The sequence below is a fragment of the Alligator sinensis genome, unplaced genomic scaffold (genome assembly GCF_000455745.1).
Source record: "Alligator sinensis unplaced genomic scaffold, ASM45574v1 scaffold893_1, whole genome shotgun sequence".
NCBI classification, from domain to species: Eukaryota; Metazoa; Chordata; order Crocodylia; family Alligatoridae; genus Alligator; species Alligator sinensis.
The window spans coordinates 144,288-159,361 of NW_005843381.1; the positions used below are offsets into that span (position 1 = coordinate 144,288).

At 49.5% G+C, this 15,074-nt stretch overlaps 2 pseudogenes; one reads left to right on the plus strand and one right to left on the minus strand.

Annotated features, from left to right (window-relative positions):
- Positions 1 to 1,874: 1,874 nt before the first annotated feature.
- LOC112548657 lies at positions 1,875 to 2,804 on the plus strand (annotated as a pseudogene).
- A 4,791-nt stretch (positions 2,805 to 7,595) lies between these two features.
- LOC106723235 lies at positions 7,596 to 10,495 on the minus strand (annotated as a pseudogene).
- Positions 10,496 to 15,074: the final 4,579 nt, after the last annotated feature.

Sequence of the window (15,074 nt, forward strand, 5' to 3'; positions counted from 1 at the left end):
CCCTTGCGACGTACCCTCGTGCCCTGCAGGTTCGAGTTTTGTTTTGTTGTCTGTCTGTAACCGCAACTCAAGCAAGTTTTCCAGCCTACACCACTGCCATCTCGGTGTAAGTAAACAATCTTTTAAACTACCGCTAAGCGTTTGTGCCTAATTCCAGCTCGACGGCCTTCCCTCTCCGACCCAGCGTGCCCGGGCTGCTGGCCACAGCCCGCGTGCAGCACGGAAAAGGGCTCGGGTCGCTCCCGGCCCGCACACAGCCGAGACTGAGCAGGGAGTGATTCACGTCCTGTTTGGTCCAAGAAAATCACTGAAGACTAGTAGGGTACAACATATACACCTTCCACAGGCTCCAGCCCTTTGTGATGTTTCAGACTTGAAAATAAAGGAGCACACAGGGTAGCATGAACCTAGCATTCACACTCCCAAAAAAAGAAAAAAGAGAGGAAAGGCAAGGGAGGGGCAGGGATGGGATCGGATGGAACAGGACAGGAGGGTAAGTAGCTTCTGGCTCTGTCAAATCCATCAAAGAAAAGCATTTCAGAGTCAAAAGTCTGCTGCTAAGAAGGTCCTGTCCGTTCCTCTCAGCATTTGCCCTGCTGGGTGATGGGAATAGGAGTGGGAACCCAGGGCCTCTCTGTTTTGGAGCTGTGTCCATCTCACAAGTCTACCCTCTTTCAGGCTCCCTTCCATCCTGGCACCACATATTTTTCATTGTTGGCTGCCAAATGGACCAGCCATGTGCCGGGGACAAGAAATTGAGCTCTTCCCCACACTAGGCCAGTGTTGTAATGATCCTGCTATTGGGCTACTGTGGGGGAGAGCCCTCCTTCTCCAGTATCAAACAGGTTTTTTGCTCTCAGTTTTTCTCTGACTGCACTGTTGGCAACTGCTGTGCGGGGCTGCACCACATGGGAAGCCCAGTCTTGCCTGCAGCGTAGCATAGAATCTCCAATTTGCACGAATGCCAACAATGCCACTTGTGCCGTTACTTTTGGACATGTAAACTATCCTTAGATATGCTAAAATGAAACAGAATTTGATTTGTCTACCAGTTGTCCTGCAGAGGCTGTAACAGGACTTGTTCAGGTCATCCAAGGGCAAACGGAGTCCTTCAGAGGCAGCTTTGTCAGGAAAAGTGCTTGAATGTAGGTGCAAATCACTGAAAGTTGTCTCAGTATAAGAAGGGTTTGTGAAGAACTGGTCTGAGTTTTTAGGTTTTTTTAATGCTGTGTAACTATGATGGATACAAACCCTCCATTCATTTGCAATGCCCGTGTTAAAGAAGTAGTGGCTATTAATCTCTCAGCTGTGACTTAACGTTTCCATTGAAATAGCTACTGTTTAGATAGTATGAAGCTGCATCCTGTGAAATACTCCAAGTATAACAGATAAGGATATTGTTATCATAATCAACATCATTATTATTTTGGCTTTAGTATTTTAGTGATACACTGCTTTTAGCCCCCAAAACTAAACCAAAAACAAAACCTAAATCAACTTTCTTTCTCTCCAGCCTTCACTTTCGGTCCCTGTCTCCCCTCCCACTTCCATAGTTATCTCGTTGAGAATATGTGGGATTTCCTTAAACTCTCTGTTCAACCAACATCAGGCAGGAAGTAGGAGCTGGATGGTGTTTGATACAAAAAAGCTTAAGAAAGAAAAAAGACGTGAATAAACCCAAAAAACTGAGAAACCTTTTCTTTTTCTTTTTCCAGTAGTAACAGTCTTCTCATTAAAAATCCATTTTTCCTATAAAGGTATATACAGATCTCCTTACTCATAAATAGACAAGTACGCTTCCTTCATGTTGGTGGTTTTATTTATTTAGATATGCATTTCTTCTTCTAAATCAAAGGCTTGATGAGCATCTGGACATGGGAAACCAAACAACTGTAAGCTATTTTGTTCTGTCAGGTGTTTCCAGTGAACCACAGCTTCAGCCTTTTCGTTTTGTGGTGTTTCTACTGATATACCTACTAACTGTGGTGGGGAGTGTGGCCATCATGGCAGTGATAAAAGCTGATCCTCACCTTCACACCCCTATGTATTTTGTCCTATTCCATTTCTTCTTCCTTGACATCTGCTACTCTTCAGTCACAGTCCCAATGATGCTGCAGAACTTTGTGAGAGACAAGAAAACCATTTCTCTCCATGGCTGCCTTGCCCAGATGAGCTTAATTCTCCTGGTGGCCTGTACAGAAATTTTCATGCTATCAGCAATGGGCTACGATTGATATGCTGCCATCTGTGACCCACTGCATTATGGGGGGACCATGACTAAGCAAATCTGTATAAGACTAGTGGCTGCTGCATGGCTAATTAGTGTATTATATGCACTGATAAACACTGCTTCTGTGTTACATTTACACTTCTGTGGGCCAAAGGAAGTGAACAACTTCAGTTGTGAGCTCCCTTCTCTACTAGAAGTGTCCTGCACAGCGATCGTCACAAGTAAGATGACATTTCTCACTTCAGCTATGATTGTAAGTTTGACCTCATTCTCCATCACCTTGGTCTCTTACATCTGCATCATCTCCACCATCCTGAGGATATGCTCTGCCAAGGGTCGGAGTAAAGCCTTCTCTACCTGCAGCTCCCACCTCACTGTGGTTGTTCTGTATTATGGGGCTGCTTTGGTTAGATATCTGAGACCCAGTTCCATCTCTTCAGTGGTTCTTGACAGACTCTTCTTCATCCAGTACAGTATCTTAACTCCCATGTTAAATCCAATCATCTATAGCCTGAGAAACAGGGAGGTAAAGGCAGCTCAGGGGAATCTACTGGGGAAAATGCAAGCTATGTGAATGTATTTCAACTAGGGGAGCACTGATAGAGAGTTTTGGGGCCAGTACTGATGGCCAATTTTTAATCAGCCACATTGGCCAATACTGATCTGATTGCTGACATGCATGCTGGCAGCATGGAGAGCAGCGTCCGGCCAGTAAGTCTGTTGGAGAGGAAGGGGCAGTGGGTGGGGAGGCCAGATTAAGGCCCTGCAGTGAGGAAGGTAGTGAGGTTGGTGCTGGAGCAGGCATGGGACAGAGCTGCAGCTTGCCTGGGGAGCCTGGAGGGAGGTGGGGTGACTCCTACCACTGCATGTACCCTGGGAGGGTATGGGGGGTGTGACCCCCGATCTGTGCACAGGGTGAGGGCAGGCTGCTGCTGTAGGCTGGGGCCGGGGGCAGTACCGGGTTCTTACTGGGACGTGGGTTGGGTGGGGCTGTGCTCAGGGCGGGTGGCAGTGGCACTGCAACTGGGGCTATGAATTCTGGGGTGGCTGCAGCTCACCCTGTAGCCCCCCACATCACAGCACCATTGCCACCTGCCCAAGCACAGCCCCGACCCAGCCCCCACATGGGGAAGAGCCCAGTGCTGCCCCTGGCCCCAGGCTGCAGTGGCAGCCTGCCCTCACTCCATGCACAGATCTGGGTGGCACACACCCCCATGCCCTCCAGGGTGTGTGCAGTGGTGAGAGCCACCCCACCCCTCCCTGGCCATGCCCCCTGGATGAGGTGTAGGTTCACCCTGCACTGTGCCCCAGCTAGGCAGCACCTGCCTCAGATCCAGCCCCAGCACCAGCCCCACTCCCTCCCTCCCCGTGGGGACCTCGTTCTGCTCTCCCCCAAAGCCCCTTCCCCTCCAACAGACTTACCACCCGGATTCTGTTCTCTATGGTGCCGAGTTGTGCTCCTGGCCGCCTGCATGCTGTGCTGTGGCTTCACATGCACGCAGTATTTATTGGCGACATTATCGGCCACATCAGCCAAAAAAAGCTGATTGCCAATAATGTCAATTTTCCTTTTATTGGTGCTGATATAATATAGACTGATGTATTGGTGCACCTCGAATTTCAATATTTGAAAAAAATGTTGTAGGCTAATGAGAACTGAGTTTTAAAATATTCTGATATCATGTAAGTGATTGACACTGGCGTTTACTCTATAAGCAATTAAGTTCTTTAACCATAAGAATGTTTGTACTGCTATGGCCACTCTCATATCAACCTTTTTTAAAGCACCATAGAAGGAGAGATGCCTGAAAGGCTGAATTAATCTGGCCACAGGAGGCCCTGGCTGACCCCCTCCTCCTGCACTCCCCTCTCCATCCTACCTGGCTCAGCATCCATGGACCCCCACCCACTGCCCACCTCCAGCACCACTCCCTAGATATGCACATGGCTAAAACAAATAACTTTATTGCCCTCACAACCCCCACTGCTATCCCTTCCCTTCCCCCCCTCAACAAACAGCCCCCTTCCCCCTCCCTCCCTAACACACAGTACCCCTCCACCACCCTCTTCCTCACCCATCACCAATAAAAACCCCACTTCCCAGTGTCAAAACTATTTACAAGAGTCTCAGTCTTCAGGTCGCAGAGTGTGGAGCTGTAGGGTGGGGGGGCCTAGGGGGCAGGTGCCCAGTATCCTAGCTGTGGGCCACTCCTCTGTGTCCACCATAGTGGGCGGGGGGCTCACATCCAGTGGGAGGCAGCTCCCCTCTGACTGTCCAAGTGCAGGGCCAGCATTTCCCTGAGGTCCTGCCTCTGGCCAGTTTGCCTCTTCACCCACATAGCCTCGGGGAGAGTGGCAGGGCTGGTCCCAGGCAGGTGGCTGTGTCCAAGCACTGGGCCAGGGGCTGCAGCAACCAGGAGGTGTTAGACAGCCTCCAGCCAGGGCCATGTGGGGGCTGGGACTGGGATGGGGCAGGACTTACCTCGTGTCTGGGGCAAGTGAGTCTGGTGGCTCAGCACTGGCCTCTCCATCAGTGACAGTGACGAGCTCTGCCCAGCATCCTCAGCCTGAGCGGTGAGGTGGGCCGGTGCCTGGCCAGGAGCTCCCCCAGGGAGGGGCTTGCACTGGTGGCAGCTGGCAGTGTCCTGGCCAGCTGCTTCTCATGGTATATCCTGGGGTGCAGAGCTGTCAAGACAGTCCCTGGCCAAGGCTCCCTGACCTGCTAGTGGGTGCAGGTGGGAAGGGCGGGGAGGTGAACACCTGAGGGCCCCTCCTCTGGGGAGATGTCACCACCAGAGGGGTCAGGGCAGGGCAGGGCCTTCCCCCCCTTCCCCCCCGCTGTTGTAAACTGCAGGATTGTGGCCTGGGTCCAGGGGTACCAAAATTGGGTCAGTTTCTGCATGAAAGACATGGTCTTGCAGGCACGACTGGGCCAACAGTTGTAGTCAGTCATGGCTACCCACTGCACTCACAAGGTCTTGATCTCGATGTGGCACTGTCACACTATGAGGAGTGGCCTCTCTCATGCATCCCACCTGACGGGACCTCATAAATGTGGATGCTTGAGTGCCCTCCCTGCGTGAACTGCCTCGGATCTGCACATCCCCCCAGAGGGCCACAAAGTCACCAACCTTCTGCTGGCACCAGGTGGGGCCCCAGGTGGAGGGTTTGGGCATGTGCACATGGGCAGGGCCAGTCCTCAATGGGCAGGAAGGGGAGGACATGGTGATGTGTCCCATGCTGGCTCTCTGGGCCCCCGTACAGCTGTCCCTGTGGGGCTGGCTCTGGAGAGCTGGTAGCAGTGCCCAGCACAGGGGCACAGACAGGGACTGGGAGCCACATGGCAGATGCAAATGTGGCACAGGACCTGAAAACACAGGAGACAGTGCTGGGGGTGAGCAGCAGCAGGGAGCAGGTGCTGGCCGTGCTGCCAGAGATAGATAGCCAGTCTTATGTATCTGTATTCCTTCCAGATTTTGGAATAAAACATCTTCATTTCTGTTACTCTGAATTTGTTATTGGATCCAACTTTTGGGTAATCTGACTCTCAATCTCCACATTTTCTAGATTCCTGACCCCAGTTCCACCAACGTTAGAAAAAGAACTCAAGTTTTCTGACTTTCAGGACAGAACACTATTTCTGGCAACTGAACTATTGTCAGCAAGCCTCCTAACTCACACGAACAGTGTTTGAGTTTGATTCTACTCCCCCAATAGACCTGCAAGTGCCCCCATGCTATGAAAAGGAGGGTTGAAGGTTGCCTACAGGTGGACATGGCACTGGGAGTCACCTGCAATCATGAGCACTAACCATGGGCTTCCTGTCACAGTCCCGTAGAGTCCTGCACCCTACGTTCCCTGCCCTAGGCAGAGTTCAAAGACCTTCCACTGCCCATGTCCCACTGCCCAGAGAACATCGCTTTAATGAATTCCACTGTCCCATAAATGGTGCACATCCACCCCGTGTGGTAATACTCTGATAGAAGATTTTCCTCAGTCTGAACAATAAAAAAATGTCTTCTTATTTCATGGTTTCATAGCCCATCTTGTAGGAGCCAAACCCCGAAACACCCAGACTAGCTCCCCACCAGCTCACTGCCCCCTTCACTGCTGCTGCTGCCACAAAACTAGGTGTGGACTCAGTGGTCATGTCCAGAAGAGTGAGCATGTGCCTGTTGCGGCATCTCAAAGCAGTGTGAGATGCCACAAGAGGCATGCTGGGAATGAAAAAAATGTTCCCCATGCTGCATATTTGCAGTGCAGACTCAAAGTTTGATACCGGGAAATCCCAGTATCAAAAATACCCCCAAACCACAGGAGAAAAGCAGCACAGAGTACACTCCTGGAGCATGCCCTGAGGTAGTGAAGGCTGGGTCCTCCAAAGAGACGCTCTAGCACTCGGCCAAAGCCTGCCACGTGCCCCTGCTGTGGAGTAGATAGAAGTGAGGCATGGCTGCAGCAGTGGTTCGGACCCAGGCTCTGTCCCCAGCAAGTAGGGACATGGGGGTGGGGGAAGACTGGGTGCGGGGATTGTGGGTCCTGGATTGTGGGTGTGGGGGGGGACTGTGTGGAAGGGGTGGGTCCCCCACCTATAGTGCACAGCCCTCTCCACAGCGGTAGCAGCCAGCAGTGGGCTGTTAGGGCTTTCATGGACTGCTGCAGAAAGAGTCCCAGTGGCACATGGTACCGCCTGAGACCCAGGGGCTACACATAGCGCATGAAGCCAGCTTGGCCCACTCGTGTAAGTCTTCAAGCAAGACCAGGCTGACTCCATGCCACAATCCGGGGCTCCTGGCACTTCATGCAGGAGCCACATACCATCAGGGCTGGGCCAATTTCTGCCTCCATGGAGCCAGCTCAGCCTGGTGGCACATTTCCCAGCTCCATTTATTGCTGGCAAAAGTGGATATCTGCCTCTTGTCTCCCTTGGAAGGCCTCCACAACCAGAGGAACCAGCTAAAACGTTTCCCCCAGGCCACTACTGAGTTTGTTACAGCTACTACTGTGATACAAGCCACAGTGGGTGTCTGGCCTCTGTCCCTCCCAGACTACCCATTGCAACCAGTGTGGAGGTCCCCCCTGAGATGACCCTGCTATCACTTTCAGCCAAATAGATAGGATGCATAAGAGGGTGGGCAGTCAGAGCCGTCCGGAGAGATCCACTGCAAGTGCCCTCCTCTTCCATGCTGCAGGCATGGGTGTGACTGGCCATGGCCAAGGTGCTGGATATTTTTCTACTCTGCATAGATGGTGTGAAAGGTATCTGTCCAGATGTGACCAGCACACTGTGCCCAGGACTACCCAAAAAACCTCCTAGATCAGTCTGACTCTGAATATCCTCCCATGCAATTCCTCCACAAATAGCCTACACATACTTCTCTACCATGCCTCTCTGAGCTGTCTGCAACCTTGACCACCTGTGAAAAAGAAAAGAAAGGTAGTGATTAGAGCAGGGCCCAGGATGTCTCGTACCTTGCAGGTATTTAAGAGGAGGCTTGACAATTACCTAGCTGGTATTCTCTCCTGCCTTGGGCAGGGGCTCAAATGTGAAGATCTACTTAGGTCCCTTCTAACCCTATATCTAGGAATCTGTGTCCTGTTGGAGACCCCAGAGTCATGGATCCTACTGCATGCCATACTAATAGATACTTCAGCCACCAAAGGATCTAGCTTCAGATGCCAACCAGGCCTGGTACAGGAAAGGAACATGGAGATGTTTACCAGGCAGTCAACTTGAGTGAATTCACTGTGGTGGGATCACCTGTAGGATGAATTGGATGAAGGAACTGTGGCTAGAGCTGGGGAATCTGTCCACAACATCAGTGACCTTGAGGGAGGTGCTGCTGATCACCATCATTTTCATGATGTATGTGAGGCGCTGTCTCCCAAAGATGTAGGGGTTTCTTTATGTTAGTGGGCTTCCTTATGTTAATATGCGTACCATTCATGGAACGTGGGACATGGGGGAGATTTGGCAATTTGGAGAAACTCCTACCTGGTCTGTATCTGGGTAATAGGGCCTGCAGGGAAGGTGATGTAATCTGGGGTCAAAAGGATGAAGAAGTCCTGGAACTGGCCTCGGACCCTGGAGTCTGTGGATTGGTTTATGCCTGTGGTCTGGGCCACAACCCTTTGGAGACAGCTTATGGCCATAATGGCTAAAGCAAGCAGGGCTGACCTCATCAAGCTCTGAGACGGAGAAATCAGTGAAATATTATGCCTGCAGGATGCCATACAGCAGAGTGCAGAGGTGGAACATGGTATCTGCTGTGAGGCAGTCGTCCTTTATGTAGACATGTTCACTCAGCCCCCAAAGACCCAGTAAGGTTAGTGCACATAGGCCTGGCTGTATTGCATGCAGAGTTTGGCCAGAGCTGGGTCCAGGACCTGGCTTGGGGCAGGAGCTGCCTCTGAACCACACGTCACTGCTGGATGGCCAGCACTAGGGGTTGAAGGACCACATTCTTGTCCACTCACAGGTGTCCTTGCTAGCCCACTCCTCTTGCTAGCCCACTCCTCTTTAAGAGTCCCTCCCCACTCCCTAGCTCTTCACCGGAAGGGCTCACTTCCAGCTTCTCATCTCTGTCTAGCAGTGTCTTTGTCCTTAATACCCAACACGGCTGTCCCTAACCTGCCCCTACACCCCCTAAAACTATCCCTCATCCTCCTAGTTCTCAGTCTTCTGTCTCATTCCCTGGTCCATCCATTTGGTCTTCCTGCCCTGTCCCTAGCTCTCTGCTGTCTTTCTGCCTCCCATCACAGTAACTTTTTTCAGGCTGCCTGGACCTCCCTAACTCTGCCTGATTCTCACTCTACATCAACCTGAGGCCACCAGGGCCACTTCTGTGTAATCTAGGGGAGAACTGGATGCAAAACAAGGTGGCAGCAGCACCTGCTCAGTCTTGCTAATTGAGGTCTTCGCATGATTACTTTTTTTCTGCTTACCTAGATCCCAGTAGCCATTATAGGTCCCCATGTGCAGAACAGGATCATCTTGGGGTGTAAATATGCCTAAAGAGATTACTTGGATCTTTCTGGAACATGCTCAGTTATCATGAATGTATCATGAATGCAACTTATTACAGCTAAGTTTTAGTTGGCCAGTGCAGTTAGCCATGTAAGGGTGATTCAGTTCTCAAAAAAGAGCAAAATAGAATCACACCTAGATGACTTGATAGGGAAATGGGAAGTATTCATCTCCTGTGGAAATAAGATCTGTCCCCCAGGCCCTGTGCTAACTGCACACTCCCTTTATTACTACAGTATTTGCACTATAACTCAGGAGTCCTGACTTCCCATTCTGTGATTTAGATCATGATGTTTCTATTGGAAATGAAAACTCCTCACTATGACCTTCTCCATGGCTCCCTTCACATCCTCGTTCTGCAGGGTATAGATAATTGGGTTTAACATAGGGGTGATAATGCTGTACAGCAGGGAGATCAGGCTGTCCTTGTCCAGTGAATAGCTGGAAAGGGGTCTGGCATAGGTGAAGATCCTGCTGCCATAATAAAGCAAGACCACAGCTAGGTGGGATGCACAGGTAGAGACAGCCTTGATCCTCCCCTGGGAGGAACACATCTTCAGTATTCTTGACACAATGCATACATATGAAAAGACTATGCAGAGAGAGAGTTCCCACCACATAACCAAGCTGCTGGCAAGTAACATGGTGACATTAAATGAGAGGTCCCCACAGGAGAGGGCCAGCAGTGCTGGGATATCACAGTAGAAGCAGTTGACACCATTTTCACCATGGAAAGGCAGATGGATAGTGAGGACAGTGTGCAGGGCTGCATTGAGAAAACCAGTTAGCCATGCAATCACCGCTAGCATGATGCAGAGCTTCCTAGTCATGACTGCGGTGTATCTCAAGGGGTTGCAGATGGCCAGGTAGCAGTCAAGCAGTCATAGGCCATGGTGGCCAGGAGAATGCATTTAGCACCTACAAATAAAAGAAAGAAATACCATTGCTCTGAACACCTTGAGTAGGAGATACTGCTCGTCCCTGAAGGAGGTGCGAGAGCATTTGTGGGATGGTGGTAGTGGTGTGACAGATATCACAAAGGGAGAGGTTTCCCAGGAAGAAATACCTGGGGGTTTGGAGATGTGGATTCACGTTAATGATAACTACAATGAGAAGGTTCCCCAGCAGGGTGAAGTAGATGATGAACATGACCCCAGAGAGCAGGAAACGCCACCTCTGAAGGGTGGAAAATCCCAGGAGGATGAATCAATTGGTGTGGTCTGATTCACACTAAGCATATCTTCATTCCCACAATGGTGGGAGTCTATTACAGACCTCCCACTCAAAGTCCTGAGCTTGACCAGGAGTTTGCCCAGGAACTGGCTGAGGCAGCTTGCTCCAGGACCATGGTTGTCATGGGTGACTTCAATTACCCGGACATCTCGTGGGAGGATCGCTCAGCAAAATCTGAGCGGTCGCAGAGCTTCCTCTCGTGCGTGGATGACCTCTACCTGACTCAAGAAGTCTATGGGCCAACGAGAGGCAAAGCGCTGCTCGACCTGGTACTGGCTACTGGGGATGACCTAGTCGGCGACCTAGTGATCGATGGGAAGCTGGGTGACAGCGACCACGAGCTGATCACCTTCACCATCCGCCGAAAAGCTGGCAATGCGGTCAGCAATGCGCAAGTCCTTGACTTCAGGAAAGCCGACTTTGACAAGCTCAGGAGGCTTGTCATTGAGGCCCTAAGGGACCGTGACCACAGGGAGAGGGGAGTTCAAGAGGAGTGGTTGCTCCTCAAGGGAGCGATCCTCAATGCACAAACTAAGTCTATTCCATCTCGGAGGAAAGGCAGCAAGAGGGCACAGCAGCCCCCCTGGCTCTCCAGGGACCTAGCAGACCTCCTGAGGCTAAAAAGAAAGGCCTACAAAGGATGGAGGATGGGAGTCACCTCCAAGGAGGATTATTCTGCACTGGTCCGGTCCTGTAGGGAGCAGACCAGGAAAGCCAAGGCTGCAACTGAACTCCAGCTAGCTTTGAGCATCAAGGACAATAAGAAGTCCTTTTTCAGATATGTGGGGAGCCGGAGGAAAAGCAGAGGCAACATTGGACCCCTGCTGAGCCAGATGGGGCAACTGACAACTGACGCCCAGGAAAAAGCCAACCTATTAAATAGATACTTTGCGTCAGTCTTTCATCAGTCCCATGGGACGCCCATGCCCGCTACAGGGCCGGGAAGTCCGGGTGAGGGTGATCCCCTGCCCTCCCTTAATGCTGACTTTCTGAACAAGAAAATGTATCACTTTAGCAGACTCTCAACACTTTCCTGTACTAATAATTTGCTGATCATCTCATTTTAGAATTCAGTTTCTGTATCCAGTCATCAATATCAGCAATTATAGAATACAGTAATAAACTAGTTCCATTTCACTGACGAATAAAGAAATGTAACAACTTACCAGCAAATTTTCAAATTGTGCAAAACTCATTGCAATAGAAGTTGTACGACTCCTGAGATCCATAAGGTCTGGATAAATGTCAGATTTTCCTTGGGTCAGAAACAACACCGGATACTTATTTTGCTTATGCCGAACCCTGTAGAAAGAGTTTTAAAATACAGAACACTCTTTAACATATTCCTAAGGAAAAGGAATCTTTTCAACAGTGTTTCTAGCACACAAAGTAGAAACCAACACACGACACATAAACAGGTCAACTGATGCACACTCACCAGTGATAAGTTTCCACCCTTTAAGAACTTCAATTGTTTTGTGTCTTCCCAGACTACAGTAATTTACTGCATACAGATTAAATACTGCCAGATGCAGACGTAATCCCTAGTTCTAAGACAGTCCTTAATGTGACAAGTATTGGCTACTGCCAGAAAAATGTACTTTCCTTGTATTTGACTGTACTGAAAATACCCAGAACTATGTTGAAACTGTAGAATATGTATTACTTGGTCTTTATTTTCCTTATACAGTACCCTGAAGGAAACACCTTCCAAACTGATGCAAACCCAAGATAAGCATGCTGAGTAGTGCTCTGTTATCTTTTCTGCACCATCACTAAATACCATTCAATCCCTTTTAGCATCTCCACTGCCTTGTTCTGACTGTTCAACAAAGTAAATGAATAATTTATCCACTGTCAACTCTCACATCTAGCTTATAAGGTAGTAACTTGGGGGTCATCGTTGACCACAAGATGAACATGAGCCTGCAATGTGATGCGGCGGCTAGTAAAGTGACCAAAACGCTGGCTTGCATCCATAGATGCTTCTCAAGCAAATCCCGGGACGTCATTCTCCCCCTGTACTCGGCCTTAGTGAGGCCGCAGCTGGAGTACTGTGTCCAGTTTTGGGCTCCACAATTCAAAAAGGATGTGGAGAAGCTTGAGAGAGTCCAGAGAAGAGCCACGCGCATGATCAGAGGTCAGGGAAGCAGACCCTACGATGACAGGCTGAGAGCCCTGGGGCTCTTTCGCCTGAAAAAGCGTAGGCTCAGGGGTGATCTGATGGCCACCTACAAGTTTATCAGGGGTGACCACCAGCATCTGGGGGAACATTTGTTCACCAGAGCGCCCCAAGGGATGACGACTAGGTTGAACGGTCATAAACTACTACAAGACCGTTTCAGTCTGGACATAAGGAAGAATTTCTTTACTGTCCGAGCCCCCAAGGTCTGGAACAGCCTGCCACCGGAGGTGGTTCAAGCGCCTTCATTGAACACCTTCAAGATGAAACTGGATGCTTATCTTGCTGGGATCCTATGACCCCAGCTGACTTCCTGCCCTTTGGGCGGGGGGCTGGACTCGATGATCTTCCGAGGTACCTTCCAGCCCTGATGTCTATGGAATCTATGAAATTTAGTGCTGCAAAGATCTATAAACAAGAAAGAGAGTAAGGATAGTTTTTCTGGGTAACAAGTTGACCCAGGATGCTAAAGTGTCTGCTCCCCATATCCTTTATAATCACTGCATCCCAGTACCCTGAATCCTTGACCTTGATGTAACCACTAGAACATATTTCCTTTCTAGACTTAGAATAAACTGTAGGAGTTTCTTTGTTAAAGCATACTCCTCTCTCAGAACCAAAAGGACATTCCTGACTCCTGGTTCCCATTGTTTTAATGACTAACCACACTCTTTTCTAGAGCCTGGGGAAGACCACAGTAAATGAAAGTCTAAACACTGCATGCTACAAACTCATTGTAAATGATAATTAACTCTTATAATGGGACCTAGCCCCATCACTGTGGAGAGAAGCACATCCAAGCTGCCTCTGGCCGAGGAAGGCTCCTCACTCCCTGAGACAGATGTAGTTGCACCATGGCCGCAGAGACCGCCAGAAGCTTGCATGGTGGTCACAGCTGCAACCAGCAGCCCCAGCTGCAAGCAACTGGAAGCCCAAGCACTCAGGCAGGGCAGAAGGGCCAGTCTCTGCAGGCACTGGGAGTTAAGAGCAACCAAAAACAGCTGCATGGGGCTGTTCTCTGGTGAGGAGAAGGCCAGCATTGGGAGGAATGTGTGGAGGGCATGATCCCTGGGCAGATTTCCCAGTGTCCAGCAGAAGCCCTGCCACCCACCCACACCTGGGTGTGAGGTGCTGGGGACACTGGACCCACCACACAGGGACCAGAAGGTAGAGGCCATGAACAGTGAGCAGAATGGCAGGTGCAACCTTTTTTCATTTACTATCACTAATGATTTGAGTTAACAGTTATGGACTCTGGGCAGGGAGCCCAGGGCCTGGGGGAAAGCCTGTAATTCCAGGGGAAAGCCTCAGGCCAGCTGCCTGAGGAGGCCAGGGTCTGGACCAATGGACACTCAGCTGACCCTCTGTGGTAAGAGTAAAAGGGGTCAGGGGTAGCAGTGCACCTGACCCAAGCATGCCCAGCAATGCCCCTCTGGGGCAGCAACTACCTGGGTGGCTCACCCTCTACAGTTACAAACTCAGAAAACAGACAGAACAAATAAGGAACAGATGGACAAAGATACAATACTGTGTGTTGCTATTATCCCCTAAAATATGAATAGTTCTTTCCAGTTTTCTGATTACATTGTCTATATGTCCACTATGCAAAATACTACAGTCCACCCTTTCTTACTTTTTTTAAGGAATCCAGTGTGTGCCTTTGTAAATGACCACAGTCAAACTCACAGATTCATACCAGCACCCCGGCGGTATGACATTTACATATCGGCTAAATCACAAGGGCCACGCTAGCTCACAGACATTCAAAAAGAAATAATAATTTTATAAATAGGCTGTTTTACATATGTACTGGCTATTCCTATCAAAAACATCTTGGGTTATTTCCAGCAAGATTTCATAAAACAGATGGATTTGATTTTCCTTAAACATAGAAAGTTGCAAATAATTCAAATGACTGATGTTGATTCTTATTTTTTAAGAAATAATAAAACATTTTAGTGTATTATTTTTAAATTGCTTTCCATTTCCATAGTTCTGCCAAAGGACCACCTTTCACTTTATGTTCATTCTAGTTAAATCCCAGGTTACACTGCCTCATATGTGGACAAGTACAATTCCTGGGTCAACCTTTGACATGCTGGCCATGTCTAAACATGTGCTTTACTGCAAGGTAGGTTAATTAGCTGCTGAGTAAAGCATAACCATCTACATGTCTGATGGTATTAGACCTTAGTAAGCAAATTAACACTGCAGTACAGTACTATCTTATGCTGGGGTTATTTGCTGCAATTAAATGCATGTGTAGACACCGACTGTGGGCAAAAATTGTTCCCAGTCAGCTCAGCCAGACTGAGGCCAGACTCCTGCCTGCTGCTTAGCCACACAGCTCCATATTTTCAGCACCCTCATGCCCCAACCAGCCCTCTGCCACCCAGGGCTGA